Below are 26659 nucleotides of genomic sequence, written 5' to 3'. Positions count from 1 at the left end.
AAAACAAGTCACATCCGAATGGGTCTTGATCCCTTGATATACATAGCGTCCAGACAAAGAGGATTCTGATGTCCATCAGATCCCAAGCCGACATGGGATAGGGGTGACCCTTTCCTGCCCAGAGATGTCATTTTCCTCTTCCAAGACGTACCCTCACATCACTCGAGAGGAGCTCCAGTATGTTTACAGTCATTATAAAAACAAATCTACAAAATACTGATTAAAAATTGCATCTTTTCCCTTTTTGATATTAGTGAAAACGTCCATATTTTCCCTTTATGTTCCTTTTAGTCATCCAGCTTCACTGTGGGGCTACCTCAGCGAATCAACTCTAGGAAAAAAAATAATATGGCAACATTAACAGTGTACATAATAAATTACTGGTTAAATGTGGGTCCTTTCACCCTTTCATTTGCTGTGCTATTCCTATTTAGCCACTAGATGGTGCTATACAAGTATTTATCACCTGGTAAACTGCTGTGAATCATTTCCTAACAACTACAGTGCCTTGAAAAAGTATTCATACCACTTAAAATGTTCCACATTTACAATTGCAATTACAGCTGCAAGTCTTTTTGGGTATGTCTCGATCAGCTTTGCACATCTAGAGAGTGACATTTTGCCCATTCTTCTTTGCAAAATAGCTCAAGCTCTGTCACATTGGATGAAGAGCGTCTGAACAGCAATTTTCAAGCTTTTTTTAGGAAACCACATAAAAGGGACTTTTTTTTTTTTTTTTTTTTAGGTGCTTATATAGACAAGAATTCATATTTGCACATTATCTGAAATAAATATTGATTTTAGATATAAAGTAAAAAATTACATATTGTTAAAACCAATACATTTAAGTTATTGTTAAAATCAATAACATTTTTTAGAAAATAAGCCTACAGCTGTCTAAACTGAACACTAGATCCTGTGCCCAAAAAAAAGCAGGCAGAGGACAAAGGACAAGTCGACAGTATTGCCAGTGGTCTCCCTGCACCCGACCCTTTATATTACAGACTTACCACTCCTTTTCTACAATATGTCTCTGTATTGAGGTGTCATGTCGGTAGAGGCAGGGCATTGTTTCCTCATATCAGCAAAATGACACATGCACAGGAGGGAAATCAACACATTTCACTCAAATATCCTAAGAATAGAAGTCAGAGGTGACAGTGCCTTAGATCTATACAGCTAGATGTAGGCCCAGGAGTGTCTGCCTAGGCACCGTCACATACCAGGAAGGACACTGCTATTTTCAGGACGTATTCTGAAAAAAAAATCAACCTTTTTGCCTGGGCTACTGCTTAGGCACAATTAATATTTCCCTACAACTTAGCACATATTTACCTTTTGAGTTCAGTTGTACTTTAACCACTAGCCGACCGGGTCATAGCCGAATGACAGATACCGCACAGTCGGCTTATTCTGGCAGGGCGTACTATGACATCCTCCCAGAATCGCACTTACCGCGCACCCCCTGGGGCGCGCACACGGAAGTGTCCATGCTCGCCGGGCCAAAGGTACCCGGCGCATCATGGATCATGATAAAGGGCCAATGACAACATCCCTTTACCACGTGATCGATCCGTCCAATGATGGAGTAATCAGCTGTCAACAAACCAGCACATGTCCGGTTTAGTTCTCTCCTCTCCTCGCACACTGTACACAGCGATCGGTACAGCGTGTGAGAGGAGAGAGACTGCAGATGCACTCATCCCCTGCCTAAGTTATCCCCATCCATGCCACAGTGCTCATGCATCCTCACATCCGTGCCACAGCCATGCCACGTCCATCCGTGCCACATCCATGCCACGTCCATCCGTGCCACGTCCATCCGTGCCACTACAGTGCCTCACAAAATTGTAATGGGAAGTCAAGAAATGACGGTTGGGCCTCTGAATGGGTGTAGACTGTGTAAAAAAGTCTCACACATGTGGTATTGCCATACTCAGGAGGAGTAGTAGAATGTATTTTGGGGTGTAATTTTTACTATGTACATGCTATGTGTTAGAAATCTCTTATAAATGGATAACTGTGTAAAAAAAAAAAAAAAAAAAAAAAAAAGTTTTCATTTTCTTTCCACATTTTCCAAAAACTTGTGGAAAAAAAATGTTCAAAAGACGCATTATAGCTCCTAGATTATGTATTGGGGTGTTTGCTTTCCAAAATGGGGTCATTTTGTGGGCATTTCTGTGGTCCTGGTGCTCCAGGGTCTTCAAAAGTGTGATAGGTTGTCAGGAAATTATATGTGTAATTTTTGCTCCTAGAAAACCTGACGGTGCTACTTGGGATGTTAGGCCTCTGTATGTGACCAGGCTGTGTAAAAGTCTCACACATGTGGTATCACCATACTCGGGAGGAGTAGCAGAATGTATTTTGGGGTGTAGTTGCAAGTATGCCTATACAGTGTGTAAGAAACAACTTTGTAATATGACCATTTTTAAAAAGGAGAAAAAAGCAAAAATCTTCAATTTTGCAAAGAATTGTGGAAAAAAAAAAAAAAACACACAACTCACCATGCCTCTTACTAAATACATTGGAATGCCTATTTTCCAAAAAGGGGTAATTTGGGGGGTATTTGTATTGTCATGGCTTGTTCGGGTCTCAAGAAATGAGATAGGCCGGCAGTACATCAGGTGCGATCAATTTTCAATGATTGGCACCATAGTTTGTAGACTCTATAACCTTAACCCTCATAAAAAAGGCGTTTTTTTTTTCTTCGTTTTTAAAACTGAAAACAAAGAAAAAAAAAAAAACACATTTTTTTTTTTTTTACAAAATTTTTGGTCTTTTTTTCATTTATAGCGCAAAAAATAAATAACCCAATGATGATTAAGTACCACCAAAAGAAAGCTCTGTTTGTGTGGAAAAAAAAGGACAACATTTTCATATGGGTACAGTAATGCATGACCAGTGTTGGGGGTAACTAGTTACAAAGTTACAAAGTAACGGATTACAGTAACTACATTACTTTTTTTGGTAACGAAGTAACGTAACTAGTTACAATACTAATATTGGTAACTACACAACTTTACTAGGCTATAGGAGGTAACTACACTACTTTACTAGGCTATAGGAACGCGCTTTCCTGCGTTACCCAAGCCGTGCGATACAATCGTTATTTCGAAGAATAGAGAGGGATGAAGTTTATGACTTTTTGTGACACTTTATGTTTTATTCTGTTTTATCAGGTTTTGTTCTCATGTTTCCCAAAGCCTGTGTTTATACAATAAACTCTATGCAGAAAGAGTGTCATATATCTTCTACACGGTCAATTAAGAAAGAGGAAAGTAAAGTAATAAGTAGTGAAGTTACTTTTCAAATGCAGTAACTAGTAAAGTAATCTCGTTACAATTTACAGAAGTAACTAGTTACATTTTTGAGTAACTACCCCAACACTGTGCATGACTGAGTAATTGTCATTCAAAATGTGAGCACTGAAAACTGAAAATTCGCCTGGTTAGGAAGGGGGTTTTAGTGCCCAATGGGTAAGTGGTTAAAGCTGAAATTTTAGGTATGAATTCTTGCATAGTTAAATGGGTTTAGTTTGGACAAATATACAATATACAAGTCAGCATATTTCATAACCAACCAACCCCTGTGTAAACTGCAAATCTCTGTAGTAGTAACTACTACTACTACTATGGCAGCAGTATTCCAGCTTCAGTGCTGAGCAGCTGCAATTCTGCATAGTATCCACATGGGGTCGCTCACTCACTACTAACACCTTTCAGAGAAAGACCTGAATTTGTGGGCAGACACAGTTGTAAATAGGAAATACACAGGAAGAAGCTGTCGTGTAATATAAATAATTGTGTGGAGGTTGCAGTGTGCAAATGGCTGCAGATTTTCCATAAGTAGCCAAAATGTCTTCGAATCCTAGTAATCAGCGGGTTTAAATGATCATTTATTATCAATGGTAGCATTTGTTAGAACCTGGAAAGTTCCTCCCATTACATCACATTAAACCCATAAATCTATTTCCATTGACGTATGTGATAACAGACAATATAACTCAGCTTTATCTGCTGCACCACTCCCAATGACCAGTCACCAAGGAATGGCCTTTATCAACTGAATATGCCCGCTCTAAAGATACAACAGCAATTATCCATACCAAAGTCTTTCCTACATGTCTACAAGTGCCTTTGGACAGCCAAGTTGTACCTATATGTAATTAATGTCACTACAAAACCCAACTATTGCTACCGACTTTTGTGTGGCAATTTGTCTGGCTCTGCCCATCAAAAAAAACACTATTCCTTTTGCAATGTCCATGGTCCAAGTTGTATTGTTAAATATTTGCCAGCACAATGACAACTCTAATTGGACCTTATGCTCAGGATTTGTTGCCTTATATCTCACACTATGGCCTTGGTACTGGAATGTGAAAGCATTTTTTTCTCAGGTTTTAGTTATAAGAGGAATTAAAAATTGCCCTCTACTGCCCCTGGAAGTAAGGTAATAAAATCTCCACATTGATTTTAATTGGAAAAAAAAAATATGTTACCCAAGGGTCTTTTCAGACTTGCAGGGTCCATTTTATCAGCAAGAGATCTGTGAACAGATATCCTACTGAATCAGAGCTGAATTGTCTTCACTTTTTTGAGGTGGAGTTGGAAAAATGGTATCACCTCTGCCTGTGAAAGTGGGGTTAAGCTGGCTATACATTGTATTCACATGATTAGCCCATCCAAGCTAAACGGAGCACTTTGAATATATTAGCAAGCAGGATAGATTCATTCCGACGGCTGGCACACACGGCCAGGGCCGCTGATAAGGCAGTAAAACTGGTCCTCTTGTACCAAGTCCAGACACCATCAGCTAAACGGGGGGATCAGGGCAGCTCTATTGGTAATTTCTGCCCAAGTTAATACATGGATTTTACTAGACCACACTCCCAGTCCTACTTGTTTACCAGAGCTTACATTACATTTTTCTGGGCCCCATCAGGTCAATAGAGGGGCCCAGGACATGGGAACAAAAGAGGCACTTATATTCATTTTTGGGGTGTAGGCAGATAAAGTCAGAGCCGCTGTTCCACTGCAATCCGGGGGGCCCCATCAGGAAGGCTGTACGGGGCCCCATCATTTCCAACAGCAGCTCTGCCCACAGCTATAAGATATTTGGAACAGTGGCTGCATCTGAATATTTGCAGCTGCTGTTTGGCTGACAGTTTTAACCTGGAACCTTCAATTTTAACATAAAAAAAAAAGTCAGACAGGAGGATGCAATCAGAGCTACCCAAGGCTCAAATTGGTCTAATCCATCAGGAACCAGATGAAATTTGCTCTGTATGTGGCCATCTGGATAGTGATAACTCCATTTACGAATCCTCCGCAGAGGCACTGGTGCCTAAACCCTTTTTGGCTCACTGTTGTCCCTGACATTAAGCAGCTGGAGGGGGAATGGGAACACTTTTTCACCATCAATGCACCCTCAGCTTCACCACTGATAGTGTGGGAGACGTTTAAACAACATGCACGCCTACTCCTGACTGAGCGTATTTCTAGGTTCAAGCAAGTGTCCAGGCTTGATTACTCTCTGGGCGGAGGCCCGGCTGGCTGAGCTGGAGAGCTAGTATGTGCTCTCTTTCTCTCCAGCTCTGCTAGCCCGCCTGAAAACTCTGACTTCTGTGTGCAGACTTCTGGGAAAAAAAAAAAATCAGTGAGCCAATCACACAAGCAATGACATTTCTGGGGGTCTTTACACCAATTGTGTACGGAACACATCCAGGTTGCCATACTGTATTGAAATATATAGAAAACAGCTTTGCAGATTGAAAAGAAAGGGTAATTTTAAATAGGAGCTCCAGGTTTCTTCCGAAAAAGTTTAAAGTCAGCAGCTACAAATACTATAGCTGCTGACTTATTAGGGCATACCTGTCCAGGCATCGAGCGGTGTCACTCGAGCTGATTCTTCAATTGATGCCGACGCCACCATCCTGACTAAGGGAAACCGGTAATGAAGCCTTGCAGCTTCCTGCTGCCCATTCGCAGAGCGCGCTACTTTTGTGAGTGGGCTTCACAGGTCCCAAAAGGCTGCGGGGAAAGGAGGGGCAAACTTCTGGCTCAGTTTGCTGCAGTGAACTGAGCCGGAAGTGGGGGGAAGGTACCTGTCTAAAATAGGTACCCGCTCCCCTCCCAGAAGGTGCAAAATATAGCAGCAGATGGGGTGGGGATGTGCAGCTCCGCTTTAACCACTTTTGGACCACCCACCGTGTATTTACGTCGGTACTTTGACGTTAAATACCAGCTAGCTGCCATAACCCCAGTTTTTTTATACACAGCTGCCATTCCAGGATTTGATAAAAGTGGTCAAGTGGTCCTGGCGGCTGATTTGCCACAGGATCACTTTTATGGGCAGCGGGAGAAATGCCCCCCTCCCGCTGCTTCCTGGTTGTATTCTCAGCTTACCGGAGCCGTCAGCAGCGGCGAAAACTATCTAACCTTGTGCAGTGATGGGCAGGAAGTCGAATGAGGGCAAGATGGCCCCCACTCAACTATGCCCCTAGAGAACAGGAGCGATGTCAAAGGTCACTTTCGCCCAACGGACTCAAAGGGGCAATTTTTTTTATTAGAGAAAACTGGATTTTTGTACGTACCGTAAAATCCATTTCTCTCATCCACGGACACAGCACTCCATCAATCATAACTACTGGGTTATATTGCCTCCTCCAGGAGTAGGACTAGGCAAAACAAAAAATACCTGGCTACGCCCATGGGCTGTCTGCAGGTGGTATATAGCCCCCATCTCTGCTCTAGGTAATCAGTTTAGTAGCAAGCAGTATTAGAAGCATCAGAACTCCAGAGGGGTGGGTGCTGTGTCCGTCGATGAACTCAAGAGAAATGGATTTTACGGTAAGTACAAAAATCCCATTTTCTTTTTTTTTCCCTCGACGGACACAGTGCTTCATGAATCATAACTACTGGGACGTCCAAAAGCAGTTACAAAACGAAAATGAGGGGGTGGGGAAAATAACCCAAGGCTAAACATAAGAGCCCTTAACCAGGACACAGGAGCCTCATCTGAAAAATAAAAAATTTAAAGAAAAAACACTCCGCAAGAGGGAACAGCCCCTCCTAAACAGCAGCCGGCAAATCTTTGCAGCCAAAAGAAGCATCCACAGATGCCAAAGTACCTACTTTGTAAAGGTATGCACTGACGACCAAGTGATCGCCTTGCAAACTTGCGATATTGATGCTTGATGACGTAAGGCCCAAGAAGTACTCAGCGCCCGAGTAGAATGTGTTGTGACAGGGAAAGTTGGAACCTGACAGCAAAGATGGGGTCCAGAAAAGGCTAGGTCTATGCCTACCAGACCAAGGTTGCTTCAAACCTCCTGGGGAAGATTTGAAAAAGATCTATTTCCCATATTTTCAGTCCCAGAAGCACAAAAATTTCTGTGTGCAGAGAAGGAGGGCCCCCCTCTGTGACAAGGCTCCTTCCCTTTCCTAGACTGTGGCAGGAAGGTACTCTTAACCCCCCCCCCCCCCCCCATCAGGCTCAGAATCACGAGACAGACTGAGCAGGGGAATGCAGGGGGTCGCTTCCTCCTGGGCCTTTGCCCACACACCACTTCCACCTGGGACAGTAAGGACCGCAGGACCGCCGTCAGTGCAACCATTGGAAGCTGGAGTTCAGAGGGACCTGCCACCTCCATGAGGGGGTCAGTGGGGGAGGTGTGACCCTGAGGCACCATAAGGAAAGGAAGACCTAGCAGCACCACTAAAGGATTCCCCCAAAGTTTAGGGTACCTATCAGCAGAGAGAGAGATAACAGGGATCCAAGGACTCACCCCACCGACTGGAGGAGCGCTGAGAATTTGGACCCAGCAACACCATGGATGCCATCCCTTTTTGTATGTCCCGGGCACAGGAAGAGGAAACTAAGGAGGATGAGGAGGAGCTTCAGCATCCCCACGAGGCTTTGTTCGCCTCCAGCATCTCCCGGACTAAAGGAAAAGAGTTGCCATGACATCAGACAACACAAACATGGCCACCAGCCAGACTAAGGGAAAATGGCTGCCATGACATCATTGGACTTCTCCAACGTGGCCGCCGGCAGCTACAGATGCCGAAGCATGCCACCAGGATCTTCACTGCGCCCTCTACAAGGGGACCCCCCTGAAGGTACTGTACTCCAGACAGGGAAGACTCCGCTGCGCACTCTGCACTGGGACCCCCCTGCACTACATCCACGCTGCAACCAGTTAGGGCATGCACCTAGGGTTCTCCTACACTAGGACCCATCTAGACTACCAGGGCAGGACACACGCTATCCCAAGACCCTTAAAGAGTGGGGATAGTAGGGGAAGACCCCAGGGGTCTCCGTTGCATTCTCTGCCCTTGAACCCCCACCAGACTACAGGTCCAGACAGAGGGGAAAGGGAGTGGGGGAGGCCCAGCTCAATGAGGGATTTTAGGATGGGAAGAGGGAACCTGCATGCAGGTCCGAGCGTCCCTGGAGGTTACCCACGTAAACTCCAAAAATCCGCCAAAAGGGGAGAGGGGGGGACTGTACTTACCTTTCCATGGTGCGGGTAATGCTCCAGAATGAATCCTCACCACCGAAGTAGGGGAGCTGTCGGCAAAGGGACCGCTGTGACTCAGACCCACACCGGGTGGTATGCGACCCTGCGAGACGTTTAACTCGCAGGCCAGCCTCTGTCCATGAGGCTATGTTGCCGCTGACCTAACGCAAAGCTGTGGTCGGCACAAGCTCATTGGCTGGGCAGGGGGAACTACTGAATCTATATTATCAAGCCCGTCGCCCAGCCCGGCAGTTGATTGTACAACTCCCAAGGGAAGAAACAAAAAAGATGTAACCCAGTAGTTATGATTTATGGAGCGCTGTGTCAGTCGAACGAAAGAGAAAAGAAAAATGACTTTTTTTTTTGCTTTAACTGTAAATGAAAGATCTGAGGTCTTTTTGACCCCAGATCTCGCATTAAAGAGGCCCTGTCAAATATGAAAAAAAAAATAAATAAATAAAAATGTAAAAAAGTAAAGCGCCCCCTCTCCCCCCAAACTCATGTGCAGAAGCGAATGCATATGCAAGTCACGCCCACATAAGTAAACGGTGTTCAAACCACACATAAGGTATTGTCGTGATTTTTAGAGCGAGAGCAATAATTCTAGCACAAGACCTTCTCTGTAACTCTAAACGGATAACCTATAAAAAAGTTTTTGAAGCGTCGCCTATGGAGACTTTAAGTACCGTAATTGGTTGCCATTCCATGAGCGTGTGCACATCAGGTATCTATTTACTTGGCGTAACATCATCTTTCACATTATACAAAAAAATTGGGCTAACTTTACGGTTTTCTTTTTTTTTTTTTTGTTTTTTATTAAAAAAATAAGTTAACTTTTTCCCAAAATTGCATTTGCAAATACAGTGTGACAAAGTATTGCAATGATCCCCCTAGGGTCTCTGTTAAAAAAAAAAAAAAAATAATAAATATATATATTTTTTTGGGGGGGTTCCATGTAATTTTCTAGCAAAAAATACTGATTTTAACTTGTAAACAACAATGTCAGAAATAGATTTGGTCCTTAAGTGGTTAACAACATTCAATTACAGTAAGGATTTTGTAGCCTTGCTATGCTATTAGGCTCCATTCACACTGCCGCGACTTGTCAGCCTGACAAGTCGTGGTCCATTGACTGGTACAGAACCCGTTCTAATAGGAGCGACACAAGTCGCTCCGACTTAGAAAAAGGGTCCTGTAATACTTCGGGGCGACCTCGGAGCAACTTGCATAGACATTCATTATATGAAGTCCGTGCAAGTCGCGCCGAAGTAGTACAGAGTCGTGCCGCTGCAGTGTGAATGTGGTCTAATTTTTTCTTTTTTGCCAATTTTGTTTCCACAAAAGTGGTGTTACCCTTTATAAATAGTTTGATATTCTTCTAGACGCCAAGATGAAGTAAAATTGGTGTCACGCTGCTACATACTGTGCAGGACAACCAAAATTCTTTGATGCGGCAGAAATATATAAATGTTCTATCCCAGATTAGGTATCCTAATTTATGCTTTCCCCCAAAAAATGCGTCTTTATTATATAATTTGTACTCTATTTTTATACACAAATAGCCCCCTCACTACAACATTTAAACTTCCCTGGTCTGTTTGGGAAACTCTCTAAATATGGAAGATGAATATTTGGCAGTGCACTCCTGTGCACACACTGCGCTCACTCACCTTATAATTACGTACATGATCTGGTCAGGATGGGAGACGTAAATCCTGTGGAAGAAACAGAAGAGGACTGTTATTCCCTGTGTGCCCCATAGTTGGGAGGTCTGCAGTGAATTACTACAAACCCTCCTCAGGTAAAGACCCTGTAATTAGCCCCCCCCCCCCCCCCCCACACACCTGTCTCCCCACTGGTACATGGCTCTGTCCTGGAATAGATGGCATAGAAACAGCCACATACTGATCGTCTCCATCCAAAATATGACCACCACGAACCAGATGGAGGAGAGGAGGAAAAATTCACACACCATCCTGCCTCCGTCACACCCTGACACTGGGTGCTGTCACCCCCACAGACCCTGAAAGAGAACAGAGCATTACATGAGGGCACAGACAACACAAAGACACATGCACTATCAGGTATGGGGTCACTTTAAAGGAACATTCCAGTAGGGGCAGTAGAAGTGCAGACTTCTTTATTTGCCTCAAGCAGAACACACATCACACAATGTTCTGGCCTCACACACAGCCGTACACTTTGTACTAGATTTTTAAACAAGTCTGTTTATCTTTAATGGTTTACCACAAAAGTGGAGCTCAAGCCAATACATTTTCTATTTTGTTTTAGATCAGAGTGGGTGGAGGTTAGAACCTCTGTCAGGTTTTTATTGCCATCTATGGCTCTTTTAAAGTAGACCTAGCATTACATGTTACTCACGTTCAATGCATGCATGCTAAGTAATGTGTACAGGTAGTATTTGCAGATTTGTATTTCTCAAGAGATCACAGAATATCCTCACATAAGGTCTTCACTGGATTTTCTGTCATCATCCAGGATCAGCATCTACTACCTTGACTGAGATGCTGGCTCAGAAACAGCACAACTAGTTCAAATGTTTTATTTTACTGTTGCCTGCATACCATCTGGGGATATTCACCATGAGATTTATCCTAGTGGCCACTGTTACCAAGACAGAAAATGGAAATCCGAAATTTTACAAACGGTCATGAGAGCAAAAAAGGTTGAATTCTTCCAATCGGGACAAATATTTTGGTGGCACATGTCTTTGGTTGGAGCTCCCGCCTCCTATTGCCTAACTAAAAATATTCAAAAAATGTTTTGGCTTTACACACACTTATTACAAGAATCTAATGGATTCACAGCATGAAAACATTTCCTATACCTTGATACGTTCTAAAACAGTGATCTCCAAACTGCGGCCCTTTTCTTGCCTTTAACAGACCCTTAGGACACTATAACTCCCGCTGACACCGACGATGGGACACTATAACTCCCGCTGACACAGACGATGGGACACTATAACTCCCGCTGACACAGACGATGGGACACTATAACTCCCGCTGACACAGACGATGGGACACTATAACTCCCGCTGACACAGACGATGGGACACTATAACTCCCGCTGACACAGACGATGGGACACTATAACTCCCGCTGACACAGACGATGGGACACTATAACTCCCGCTGACACAGACGATGGGACACTATAACTCCCGCTGACACAGACGATGGGACACTATAACTCCCGCTGACACAGACGATGGGACACTATAACTCCCGCTGACACAGACGATGGGACACTATAACTCCCGCTGACACAGACGATGGGACACTATAACTCCCGCTGACACAGACGATGGGACACTATAACTCCCGCTGACACAGACGATGGGACACTATAACTACCACTAATGATGGGACACTATAACTCCCACTAATGATGGGACACTATAACTCCCACTAATGATGGGACACTATAACTCCCACTAATGATGGGACACTATAACTCCCACTAATGATGGGACACTATAACTCCCACTAATGATGGGACACTATAACTCCCACTAATGATGGGACACTATAACTCCCACTAATGATGGGACACTATAACTCCCACTAATGATGGGACACTATAACTCCCACTAATGATGGGACACTATAACTCCCACTAATGATGGGACACTATAACTCCCACTAATGATGGGACACTATAACTCCCACTAATGATGGGACACTATAACTCCCACTAATGATGGGACACTATAACTCCCACTAATGATGGGACACTATAACTCCCACTAATGATGGGACACTATAACTCCCACTAATGATGGGACACTATAACTCCCACTAATGATGGGACACTATAACTCCCACTAATGATGGGACACTATAACTCCCACTAATGATGGGACACTATAACTCCCACTAATGATGGGACACTATAACTCCCACTAATGATGGGACACTATAACTCCCACTAATGATGGGACACTATAACTCCCACTAATGATGGGACACTATAACTCCCACTAATGATGGGGCACTATTCCTACCACTAATGATGGGGCACTATTCCTACCACTAATGATGGGGCACTATTCCTACCACTAATAATGGGACACTATTCCTACCACTAATAATGGGACACTATTCCTACCACTAATGATGGGACACTATTCCTACCTCTAATGATGGGACACTATTCCTACCACTGACACCAATGATGGGACACTGTATGCAAAAAAAAAAAAAAAAAAAAGGGGGGGGGGGGATTTGGGGCATACCTAGAAGATTCATAAATATGTACGAAATATATTTGTTTATTCTCTAAAACAAGTGGCATGACACATTACAGTTTGTACATATCAATAACATATTGCGATACAGATATATATATAAAAGTACAATGACAACATAGCACATTGCATTAGGAGGAGTAAGCGATAGTCCTCAATGTCATAAGGTCGATTAAATAACCGAATAGTCCGGTATGGTCCAATTAAGATTTGTATACAGAAAATCCTGGCGCTGTGGTACCGGTAGTCAGAAGACGGGGCTGGGACAATGATATCGGACAATGCCCAAAGGGGTCCACCATGAATTATTAGTCCATGTCCGGGCTGCTGCCTACCCTAACCCAGATCCCAACTGAGAAGAGAAAGTAGCAACAAAAAACAGGTATGATGGCGCTCCCGGACAAAATCGCACAAAAATGACTTGGATGCTGCTCGGGATTTTTAAAACATTGGACTTGTTTATTAAAATCAATTAAAATGGAACTCCTAGACAGGAAAAGCCAGTGGTATGTCCAGGGTGCAGCACTCAGCAGATAGGTGTAACACCGGAAGAGACACCTCAAAAACAAGGAGGACCCAGGAGCGGGGAAGCAACGTCTTACCACCTGTGGAGCCTGGATGGTGTAACACTTGTGGGTAGACTGACAGCCTCAATCAAGCCGGGATACTTCACTGCCGATGTGCCTCCAGGCTGGGCGATGCTTGAGATGTAGAGAAGCGGCTCCTCTAGCCGCTTCTCTACATCTCAAGCATCGCCCAGCCTGGAGGCACATCGGCAGTGAAGTATCCCGGCTTGATTGAGGCTGTCAGTCTACCCACAAGTGTTACACCATCCAGGCTCCACAGGTGGTAAGACGTTGCTTCCCCGCTCCTGGGTCCTCCTTGTTTTTGAGGTGTCTCTTCCGGTGTTACACCTATCTGCTGAGTGCTGCACCCTGGACATACCACTGGCTTTTCCTGTCTAGGAGTTCCATTTTAATTGATTTTAATAAACAAGTCCAATGTTTTAAAAATCCCGAGCAGCATCCAAGTCATTTTTGTGCCATTTTGTCCGGGAGCGCCATCATACCCGTTTTTTGTTGCTACTTTCCAATTAAGATTTGTTCAACCGGTGCCACGCCTTAACGCTGTGCGTGACGTCCATTCTGGGCATCCCGGCGCTGACGCGTCTGCTTCTTCATTTTGGCTGACGTGGGGAGGTTTATTTGGCGCCCCCGACAAGGATGTCTCTCCTCCCCTATCACGCCAGCATGACCCTGGGGTGGACCTGTGGATCATGCTGTGTGCATATAACTCCCCCATTCGGTGTTATATAGCCCTCTTGGCAGCACATCTTGTGCACACTGCACTAGTGATTTTGGCTCCCTGTACAAACATGAGTAAACCAAGGTAAACATTCTGGGAGTTTCTTTTTCTTATGTCTATTTAGCACCAAGTCTCCACTTGCTTTTCCTCTAGTGGTATGTATAGTTGGCTTCATACAATACAATCACACCTGTCTTTTGTTCCTTTCTACTTTTTTCACATTGAATATACTTTTTACTTTGTTATTTTTTCACCTCCGCACATCAGTCACAGGCTCTATTTCACTTCGGATAGAAGTATCACCATACAGCTATAGCTACATACACTTTACTTTATAGAATTTGGGGCTCCTAGAGACCACTACATGGACACACTTCATTTATCTTTTCTGGGGACCATATGTGTGCGCCCAGCTTCTCCACGGGCCTTGGTCACCACAGTTCCCAGGACAGACATCTCAGACAGCCCTCAGCTTGCAGTATCGCAGGTTTTCTACTCTAGCCGATATGTGAGTATTTTAAGGATGGTCAGTTTTTTCCTCCCACTCATATTCTCTCCCCCATGTTTGGATTTAATATTAGAACATGCTGGTTATTTATATCTTTTTTCAGACTATTGATGCATCACCTCCTGAGGAAGTGGAGCAAATCCAAGAAATGCATGGAGCAGATCTGTGTATATATATATATATCTATATCTATCACAATACGTTAGCGATATTTACCATTTACAGTATCTTACAAAAGTGAGTACATCCCTCACATTTTTGTAAATATTTTATTATACCTTTTCATGTGACAACACTGAAGAAATTACACTTTGCTACAATGTAAAGTAGTGAGTGTACAGCTTGTATAAGACCGCATTCACACTGAAGCGGCACGACTTCTGCACGACTTCGGGGCGACCTGAGAAGTCCTGTGCACCGCGACTTCGGCGCAACTTGCACAGACTTCATATAATGCAGGGCTTGACAAATTTGCCTGAAATCTAGGAGCCAGCTAAAAAAGTTAGGAGCCAGTTTTTTTTTTTTTTTAAACTAACAACCAAGCTTTATTTAATAAAACTGATACTAAATTTACACATAAATACGACTAGAACCCCACTCTCCTATATAGCGCAATTGGATGGAAACAGACTGTCTGTCTCTTTCCATCCGATGCCATCTGATCGGATCCACGGGATGGATAGAAAATAGAACCACCATCCGTCTGTTTTTGGCGGGCAGGGTCAGATGGCGGCAGATTACCGCTCCATAGAGGAGACTGAACGGTCCGATCAGGTCTGCCTGAAAAACTGACAGGCGGACCTGATCAGACAGCCCGTGTGAAAGGGGCCTTTGGCTGTGGCACGGCGATGAGGAAAAAAAAAAAAGATATATATATATTTATATATATATATATATATATATATATATATATATATATTTTTTTTTTTAATAAGAATTGAAGAAAAAAAAAGAAAACATTTTTTTATTTTTTTAATAATTAAAAAAAAAAAAAAGAAAAAATTATTATTTTTTTTACATTTAAAAAATAAATTAATAATAATAACCACACTCCCTGTCCACTTACCTTTAAGCAAAGGTAACTGGACAGAGAGATGAAGCCTTAAAAAACTTCCCTCTCTTCTCCTCTTTGGAAGGAGAAGAAAAAGGCATTGAGAACATGCATTACTCCCGGCCACCACAAGAGGGCGCCAGTTCCCCTAGCTTCTCATCTCACAGAAGAAGGCCGAAAAGCCGGGGACTAAATTTCTGGACGGCGTGGAAGTCCGTGAACTCGAAGAGGAGGTGGGGGGCGCAAAAGGGACAGGACAGCTCAAGCAGGGCACCCCAGGCGCCAGGTCGCTAATTCTAGTCGCAAATGCGACCTGGCGCCCGGGATTTGTCGAGGCCTGATATAATGAATGTCTATGCAAGTCGCTCCGAGGTCGTCCCAAAGTAGTACAGGACCCTTTTTCTAAGTCGGAGCGACTTGTGTCGCTCCTATTAGAATGGGTCCTGTAGCAGTCAATGGACCGCGACTTGTCAGGCTGGCAAGTCGCCTGACAAGTCGCGGTAGTGTGAATGGAGCCTAACAGTGTAAATTTGCTTTCCCCTCAAAATAACTCAACAAACAGCCCTTTATGTCTAAACCGCTGGCAACAAAAGTGAGTACATCCCTAAGTGACAATGTCCAAATTGGGCCCAAAGTGTCAATATTTAGTGTGGCCACCAATATTTTCCAGCACTGCCTTAACCCTCTTGGGCATGGAGTTCACCAGAGCTTCACAGGTTACCACTGGAGTCCTCTTCCACTCCTCCATGACGACATCACAGAGCTGGTGGATGTTAGGGACCTTGGGCTCCTCTACCTTACGTTTGAGGATGCACCACAGATGCTTAATAGGGTTTAGGTCTGGAGATATGCTTGGCCAGTCCATCACCTTTACCCTCAGCTTCTTTTGCAAGGAAGTGGTTGTCTTGGAGGTGTATTTGGGGTCGTTCTGTTGGAATACTGCCCTGGTTTCCAGTCTCCAAGTGGAGAGGATCATGCTCTGCTTCAGTATGTCACAGTACATGTTGGCATTCATGGTTCCCTCAATGAACTGTAGGCCCCCAGTGCCGGCAGCACTCATGCAGCCCCAGACCATGACACTCCCACCAACATGCTTGACTGTAGGCAAGACACACTTGTCTTTGTACTCCTCACCTGGTTGCCGCCACACACACTTGACACCATCTAAACCAAAAAAGTTTATCTTGGTCTCATCAGACCACAGGACATGGTTCCAGTAATCCATCCTTAGTCAGCTTGTCTTTAGCAAACTGTTTGTGGGCTTTCTTGTGCATCATCTTTAGAAGAGGCTTCCTTCTGGGACGACAGCCATGCAGACCAATTTGATGCAGTGTGCGGCGTATGGTCTGAGCACTGACAGGCTGAACCCCCACCCCTTCAACTTCTGCAGCAATGCTGGCAGCACTCAAATGTCTATTTCCCAAAGACAACCTCTGGATATGACGCTGAGCATGTGCATTCAACTTCTTTGGTCGACCATGGTGAGGCCTGTTCTGAGTAAAACCTTTCCTACAGAAAGGAAGAGAACTCACTGCTCTAGGTGATTCTAGAAGCCTGGTGACACACCGGTGCACGCCTCTGCTCGCCTCTGTGGATAATCAAACATAGAAGAAATGGCTGCACTCCAGGTTTGATCAAAATTCAGGTTTATTAGCTGAACATCCCAATGTGACAAATGTGGCAAGGTAGAAGCGTTTCACACGCTAGTATGTGTGCTTAATCATTGCTGAGTAATGATTACACCAATGATGGAGCACTATTACTCCCACTGACACCAATGATAAGACACTATTCCTCCCACTGACACCAATGATGGGGCACTATTCCTCCCACTGACACCAATGATGGGGCACTATTCCTCCCACTGACACCAATGAAGGGGCACTATTCCTCCCACTGACACCAATGACGGGGCACTATTCCTCCCACTGACACCAATGACGGGGCACTATTCCTCCCACTGACACCAATGACGGGGCACTATTCCTCCCACTGACACCAATGACGGGGCACTATTCCTCCCACTGACACCAATGACGGGGCACTATTCCTCCCACTGACACCAATGACGGGGCACTATTCCTCCCACTGACACCAATGACGGGGCACTATTCCTCCCACTGACACCAATGACGAGGCACTATTCCTCCCACTGACACCAATGACGAGGCACTATTCCTCCCACTGACACCAATGACGAGGCACTATTCCTCCCACTGACACCAATGATGGGACACTATTCCTCCCACTGACACCAATGATGGGACACTATTCCTCCCACTGACACCAATGATGGGGCACTATTCCTCCCACTGACACCAATGATGGGGCACTATTCCTCCCACTGACACCAATGATGGGACACTATTCCTCCCACTGACACCAATGATGGGACACTATTCCTCCCACTGACACCAATGATGGGACACTATTCCTCACGACAAATACCAATGATGGGACACTATTCCTCCCACTGACACCAATGATAGAGCACTATTGCTCCCACTGACACCAATGATGGGACACTACTCCTCACACCAATGATGGGACACTACTCCTCACGACTGACACCAATGATGGGACACTATTCCTCCCACTGACACCAATGATGGAGCACTATTCCTCCCACTGACACCAATGATGGAGCACTATTCCTCCCACTGACACCAATGATGGAGCACTATTCCTCCCACTGACACCAATGATGGGACACTATTCCTCCCACTGACACCAATGATGGGACACTATTCCTCCCACTGACACCAATGATGGGACACTATTCCTCCCACTGACACCAATGATGGGACACTATTCCTCCCACTGACACCAATGATGGGACACTATTCCTCCCACTGACACCAATGATGGGACACTATTCCTCCCACTGACACCAATGATGGACACTATTCCTCACGACGAATACCAATGATGGGACACTATTCCTCCCACTGACACCAATGATGGACACTATTCCTCACGACGAATACCAATGATGGGACACTATTCCTCACGACGAATACCAATGATAGAGCACTATTCCTCCCACTGACACCAATGATGGGACACTATTCCTCACAACGAATACCAATGACGGGACACTATTCCTCTAATACCAAAAATAGGCCATTGATCACTCCCACTGACACCAAGATATTTTCTATTCCCACTGGCCCCCCACAGCCTGAAGGACAGTCAACTGGCCCTTTGTTTAGAAAGTTTGGAGACCCCTGTTTTAGAAGATCATGGCACCATGAGTCAGCGTATACCAAGAAGAGGAGTGTGAGTTTACAGGTCTTCCACGGACAGGCCCCACAAACCTGTCACCTTCTGAAATTACATTTAGGACAATAGCTGGCCCTCCGAGACCTGAACCCAAACAAACAGACACACACCACAGCAGTTCACATACTGCAAAACAATGTAAATAATATAAATGTACCAAAAGTATTTACAATACCTAAAGAAGCAATGCAACATTTCTTCTGAAATATAAACAGCTAACCCTCTCTTTAGTCATATTTTCATGTAAACAAAAACAACATTTTCTTTAAGGGTCCTTTCACACGGCCGCTCCGTGTGTCCGCAAATCATCCCATCCGTTTGCGGATGATTTGCGGACATAATGTAAGTGAATGGCACTGCGGATGTCAGCGGAATACCATCCGCTGACACCCGATTTTCCTCATGTCAGTTCTGTTCCTTTTTTACAAATGGAACAGAACCCCATTTTTTCTTCCGTGTAAAACACGGAAAGGAAGGAAAATCGGATGTCAGCGGTGTCATCCGCTGACATCCGCAGTGCCATATACTTACATTATGTCCGCATATCATCCGCAAACGGATGGGATGATATGCGGGCACACGGAGCGGATGACAGAAATGTCATCCGCTCCGTGGAAAAAAAAAAAGTCCCGCAGCGGACTTATGCAGCGGAGCGGCCGTCTGAAAGGAGCCTTACTTTGCTTAACCTAGGTTCTTTGGTTTTATTTACAAATACAAAAAAAAAAAAGCCAGCTCACTCAGGTGTCCTTTTATGAAACGGAGATGAGCAGTGATCCTGCTGATCACAGCTCATTTCCGATCATTCTCAGTTTATGAAACAGAAATGATCGCAGGAGAACATGTTCTCCGCTGATCATCTCTTCACACGGGAATCTGTCATTGACTGACACAGAAATGGCCAGGCTATGAAGCTGCGATCCCCGCACTTCACTGGCGATCTGTGTCAGAATTCACACTCCTGGATTCACCAGCCTGGAGCTTGTGAAGCGGGGAGAGAAGACAGAATCGGGGGAGAACTGAGGGGGAAAAAGGAAGATTATGGACTTCCTTCTTCCTCGTTCAGACCCCCCAACACAGTAATCATGTCCCCCTGCCATATTTATGTATATATATATATATATATATATATATATACACATGTATATATATATATATATATATATACACACATACATGTAGATATATATTTAATGTGTATATATATATATACACAATGTATGTGTGTGTGTATTCAGTGTATATATATATATATACATATTTATGTAAGGGGACTATTATTTATTAACCTCGTGTACTCAGCAGTGATAATTTATCACTGCTTGTTAAAGCGCGCGAGGGATTTTCATACTACTGTAATCTCGCTTTGTCTCACGAGATTACAGACGCTCCATTGACTTCTACACAGATCTCCGAGAAAACCGTTCTCCTCTGATCACCCTGGGCGAACTGAAGTTCTCCGATTCATAAAATGGGTGCCAGATGTGATCATTTTCCCCGGAGAACTGTAGAGAAGCCAATGGAGAAAAAAATTCACCCGTTCATAAAAGGACACCTTAGTCCTGATTCACATATATGCGATGGGGGGTACCCTGCAAATCCACTGCGGGTTCCCGCATCGCACTCAGCTTGCAGACAGTTCACACTGCCATATGTGAATCACTGGGGGTGTCAATACAAAGTTAACGACACCCCCAGAACAGTTTGCACATCACAATGCAAACTATCAGTTCTGACATGAATTGGATTGCATTGGTGTGAACACCCATGCGATCCGATTCTGGTGCGAACCCAAAAAAGGGTCCTGTACGAGTTTGGTCCGAATGCGATGCAAATTTAGCCATACCATCTGTATAGCTGAATTCGCACCGCAGACATTGCATGTGATTTGCAGAGCAGTGCGCTCCAAATCACATGCAATGTCTTTCATCGCATATGTGTGAACCGGCTCCTGTTTTCTCATTGCCTGGAATTATGATTTAGGCTCACTATACAGATCATGTCACCTCCCCAGTGCTCTATAGCTGACAATGTGCCCCAGAAAGATTGCACACTTCTAATTTGCACTGAGGTTTCCCGATTAGGGATTGAGATCTTCAAAAATGAAATATCAGCAATGGTAGCCTACATATTTTATCAGTACTGAACCCCTACAGAGGTGAAATAAGCCTGCATTCACACCTGAGCAGAGCGTATTCCTGGTGATTATGAAGTGTTTTTGTTTTCAGATGTTTACATGTGTTTTTACTTGAGCTGGACAGGGGGAAAAGAGCAATTCTATAGGAGAGAAGTTCTTCAGGCGTAAAATTACCAAACAAATGTGTATTGCATATTTACAGGCGCTCATGTTGAAGTCTATGGGAGCAAAAATGCCTGAATATGCTCAGCAAACGCTCATGGGCTTTTTTGAGCACAGGGCATACAGCGACTAAGTGTACAACAGGGAAAATTTGCAAGAATCGGATTCTCTATCTTGAGTGTAATCAGGGTAGGCATATGAACAGAAAATTTTAAGAAAAAAAAAAAAAGAAAGTAAACAAAACAATAAGGCTACATCCGCATGGGTGACTAGCTTTTGTATAAAATGACTGCAGTGCATTGTGTACTTCCAGCAGCGATCACCACAGGCAATCACTGGTTGGGCAGAAAGCCACGAAAAGCTGCGGCCGCCGCTGGCCAGTCATTGAAGGGTATGGGCTCTGGGACCAAAACTAGCCACACACAGGTGGCTGAAGAGGCTGCAGGAATCATCAGATTCCTCCCGCTGTCATTCACATTGGCGCTAGTATCAAATAGCTGTAAACTGCCACCTTTAGGCCTGAATTCGGACCTGAAACAGAGCCAGAAATGCACAGGACCCCTGTGTAATACGCTCCTCAGCCACCCCGGAGATGTGTGAACCGGCTCCATTGAGAGCCGGTCACAGCCTCTTGTCATGCATATTGGATGCCTGCATCCAATTCGCATAAGATGGAACCCAGCCATAGGCTGCAGACTTAAAGGAGAAGTACAGCCAAAGCCCGTTTGGCGCAGATGCAGCATTGGACTGGCACCCTCGCTTCTTGGCCTTTTGGCTAAGATCAAGTGTAGTATCTGTTCTTATCAGTTGGTATGGACCTTGATAGTTAGTATCGGCAGGGGCTGAAAGGAACCAGGGCACTCCAGGCGAAACTGAGGGACTGGGAAGTAGGCACTGTCAGAGAAAGCCGGATGGGTCCACTGCCTTCTGATTTGAATGGGTCCGCCCCTATCAGTTTGAAGGGAGCGGGAAAGCCGGTTTCGCCAATTTCCGGTTAGTACTGCTCCTGGATGTAATTGGTACGGAATGTGGATGGCGGTGGGAGGGCCTTTCCTCCTGGGTTGAATCTGGCCTACAAGGGAGGGCCTTTTTCCCCAGTTGAAGGCAGGCTCTCCCTAAGCTGTCTACGTTCCAAGCCTCCTGGTAGGTAAGGGCTACACTGGGTATGGCCGGGGGCCGAGACCGAAAAAGCCCGTGGTGTATGTGCCCCTGGGGTTTTTTTGGCACCTTGGTCACTGCATCATCACACTTTTTCCGCACCTGCCTCTTGGGCCTTTTGGCCAGCACCAGAGGAATTTTTATTCCTGGCCGGGGGGGCCTGTCAAGGTCTAGCACTTTGACACTACCCAGCACTTCTCCACTTCCCTTTTCCCCACTCTTTTTTCTTTGTTGTGCGTTCATGCGTTTCCCTTTTTTGTTGATCACTGCACAACCAGTATGGCGTAGGTCCTTGGGCCTGCCCTGAACGTCTTGGGAGGGGGTGGATACAGCCTTCTGGCTGAGTTCGCCCTCTCTCATGGGGTCTCCCTTCGGGGGAACCCCACCAAGTACTTGGGGTTGGCTGTTTCGGCAGTCCCCCTGGAGAACGGGGTCTGTCTGGCTTCGGCTGGTCAGGCCATAGTGAGTACCTCAGTCCCTGTCAGGAGCCTTGCGCCCTGGGGGATCAGGGTCAGGGCCCTTCCTCTTCAGAGGAGGGCTATGTGTACGCCTTGTGCACTTTTTGTGTGTCTCACGTTTTGTGTGTGTGCACTTTTTTATGCACCGGGCTTTAAAAAAAAAAAAAAAAAAAACAGGATTCTTTTGACTGAAAGCATGATATACAGCATAGTGCTTGTGCTGTGCAATTTGGCCCCCCGTATCATCTAAAATACCTAACTGATCCTGCCAGTTTCTGCCCCCTTCTGTACACAGACCACGGTGTATCATGGCTGCTGAGCCCTAACACCGTGGTCAGCATATGCATCTCCGTCATCTGCAGCTATCCTCTGTCCCCCTCCCTGCCAGCTCACTAATGCTGCTCTGCTCCCCTCACCGCTGCTACAAATTTATGTGGTTTTTACATCATCCCCTCTGTTAGATTACAAAATGTATCCTAGTGCCTGTGCTTTATTAAAAAAGCCAATTTCCTCCTGTTTTCACAGCGCCGCTCAGCCGTCGTGTGACTCCCGGCTCTCTCCTCCTTACTTCCCCACCTCCCTAGCTGACATCAGAGGAAGTTCTTGGCCATGCCCCCTGGAGATGTCAGATGGGAGAGAAGAGAGCCGGGAGTCACGTGATCGCCGATAGGAGCTGTGAAAACAGGAGGAAATCTGCTTTTTTTTTTTTTAATAAAGTACAGGCACTAGGATACAGTTTGTAATTTAACAGAGGGGATGATGTAAAGATCACATAGTGGCTTAACAACCACTTTAATGCATTCTCTCCATTACAGTAAAAAACATTCTGTGATCAGCAAATATTTACCTGGCACTGTGCCCGAGAGCTCTCTCCTCCCACAGGGATTGAGGCAGCAGGAGCCAGGGAGCATAGACGTACACAGTATGTTTTGGAATGGAGCTTGTATGAATGCCCCCATAGGAAGCGGCATCCTATAGGGGTATGTAGAGAAGGGGAGGAGCCCACAGCGCCAGCGGAGGACCCCAGAAGAGGAGATTCTGGGCCCCTTTGTGCAAAACGACTGCACAATGCAGGTAAGTATAAGTTTGTTATAAAAAAAAAAAAAAAAAAAAAAAAAAAACACACAACCTTTACTATCACTTTAAATCATAGCTGCCCATATTATAAGAGTATCTAGGGACATTCTGTTGTTGAGCAAATGTAGAACCAAGAAGCATTGCATCCCCATTTACGAAATGCCTAAACATTTGAAGCAAATAAAGTACAGAGAAATAATCAGTAAACGGTTTTAAATTGTCATACAAATATAAATGTGAAATTAGATCTTTATTATTTTATGGAAATAACATGGTGGGTAGATTTCTGCCAGTCACAGGCTGTGTCATGCCCCTCCAGCCTGTGCCTAAGAACAGATGTGAGGTGAAGAGGGAGGTGAAGCCTCCATTAATCAAGATGTAATATCCTGCCACAATTGTGTTTAGTTGGTTAGTAGACATGAAGGAGGGAGGGAGTGGGCTGTCTTTTACCACTGTGTATACACCCACACGTGTGACTCTATATTCACATGGGCTGCATAGATGTGATAGGGAGGAAATGCTCAGCATAGAAGCTCACTGAAAACTGAGCATTGGCAGGGTTGCCACCACAGCTGCAAAATCTAGGGCTGCACGATATTGGGGGAAAAAAAAAAAATAAATAAAAATCACATTGCAATATTTTTTCCCCAACTATATATATTGCGATATTTATACCCGCCTCTTCCTGGTGTACATGGTACAGTCACCTCCCCTCTGTATTTGGTACCTTCTTGGCAGCCTCGGCCCACATGCGCTCCCTCCGTATCTTCTGTTTGTCCCTCATGATCGGGCTACGAAGTCAGTTCTCCCGGAGGGAGGGGGAATCTCTCTGGCTGGGGGCAGACGAAAACGCGGGAAGTGGGGGTAACGCTGGGAGTTGTAGTCCTCTCCACCAGGCAGCTCCTTCGCACCCGAAGCACACTCCCAGTCCCCACAATACACTTCTGCCCCACAGCACAGCGAACCAATCACGTCGTGAGTAGCGGCACAGCGAACCAATCAGATGTGCAGGAACGCGTGATTGGTTCCCTGTGCCGCTGCTCACCGCTCAGTCAGGAGAGCTGCAGAATGGACTTAACACGTGGGACGGATGTCGGGCTGTATTCTTCTACCTTCACTGCGAGTCACCAATATTGCATGATCCGGCGATATGACTATCGCCCACAGCATGATATTCGATGTTACATCGAATATCGTTCAGCCCTAGCGAAATCCCTAGCTGAAGTGGGGACATAAACACAAGGGGGCGATAGAGAGTAGCAGGATCAACCAGGTTTTTTGCAGAAAACAGAAAATGAATTTCATAGTGACTGAGTGAGTTTGAACAGTAACACCATTTATTAATTGGTTTTTAGGATGTGGGTTTAGTGACACTTTAGATCGTGCCTGCCATACTTTTTGCATGTTCCCACATGTTTGGCAGCCATCTGAAATTAATGGGCTGTAAGGAACACGCAAAAATGTGTAGACTCAAATGCACCATTTATCTTAAGCTGGCCATACACTATACAATCTTCCTTTAGATCTACCATCAACAACATGTAGTGCAAGGGCCTGGCTGGATTGATAAATAAATGGATGGATTGTTTACAAGTCCTCTTATTACATAGTTTTGGTAAATCTAAAGGAGATTGTGATATAGTGTATGGTCAGATATCGCTTTTACTGAAACAAGTGTCCCAAATGGGAGATTTCCTTTCGTTTCCTGTTCTGGTGACAACTCACACTTTTAGGTTTTTCCTCCTTTTCAGGCTCCATTCACACCTGAGCGTATCGTTTTTTAGGGCTTATATATCGGGGGGTTTTTGGGGCTTATTACAGGTGTTTGGTGGCAGGCATAACCAAAACGCTTGTAATCTGCCAAAAAAAAAAAAAAAAAGCTCATGTACTTTTTTGAGCTTCAGGCGTTTTGCTTCAGGAGACAAATCGCTCAGATGTGAACAGGGGCCATGGAAATGAATGGGATTTTGCTTGTTGGGCGTTTTGAGACTTCAGAAATTAGTGTTTTAGGAGCTGAAATACGCTCAGGTGTGAACAGGGCCTAAATGACACTTTGTCGCCAAGACAGGGAAAATCACCCCCTTCCCCCCAGCGGGGACAGACACCCCAACATGGACTCCCAAATTGGATTGATGGTTTTCTGCAGATGATTCAGGACAGGAGCCAACCTACCGCCATTCCCCTCTGTAAAGCAGAGACCCCCCTCCCTATATTACACCCCATATCTGACTCCTGATATACACCCTCCAGCACCCCACATACTTTCCCTGGCTGGATGAACATTGCCAGGGGCTCTAACCCCCTCACCACTCCATCCAAACCTACAAATCATTGTGTGTCATCAGATCTTTTCTATATACAGGAGAGCAGTGAGAGATCTCCCTGGAAATCACTCCTAGTCATAGAAGAAGCCCTATTTGTCAGGAAACAGGAAGGCAAAGCCTCCATATGGAGGACAAGTGAGAGCAGTGCACACAGCCCCATGCACCTCCCCCACTATAACAAACACAGGAGCTCCACTGACCTCCACACACACACCAACTACAGGGACCCACATAGAGGACACATTACATGACACGGCCGCTCACCAGGCTGCAGGGGTCCCCAGTGGACCTCAGGGGGAACTCAGGATCCACAGCTGAACCCACTACTGTGCTGGAACAAACACTTCCTCCTTCCGCCCCGCCCCCTCCACAGCTGTGTATGTTTACTCGGCCTCAAGTGACGTCACCGG

General features: G+C 45.1%; 1 long non-coding RNA gene across 1 annotated transcript; it reads right to left on the bottom strand.

Moving 5' to 3' along the window:
• On the bottom strand, positions 1-26659 carry LOC309560805. The gene is made up of 4 exons (XR_014225522.1): positions 26514-26659; positions 10366-10544; positions 10192-10236; positions 1-331 (listed from the first exon to the last, which is right to left on the bottom strand). It is a non-coding gene; the product is annotated as an uncharacterized lncRNA (long non-coding RNA).

The sequence above is a fragment of the Pelophylax lessonae genome (assembly GCF_965119305.1).
Source record: "Pelophylax lessonae genome assembly, chromosome: 7".
Classification (NCBI taxonomy): domain Eukaryota; kingdom Metazoa; phylum Chordata; class Amphibia; order Anura; family Ranidae; genus Pelophylax; species Pelophylax lessonae.
The sequence above is the reverse complement of the archived record's forward strand: the minus strand, read 5'-3'. Positions and strand labels throughout refer to the sequence as shown.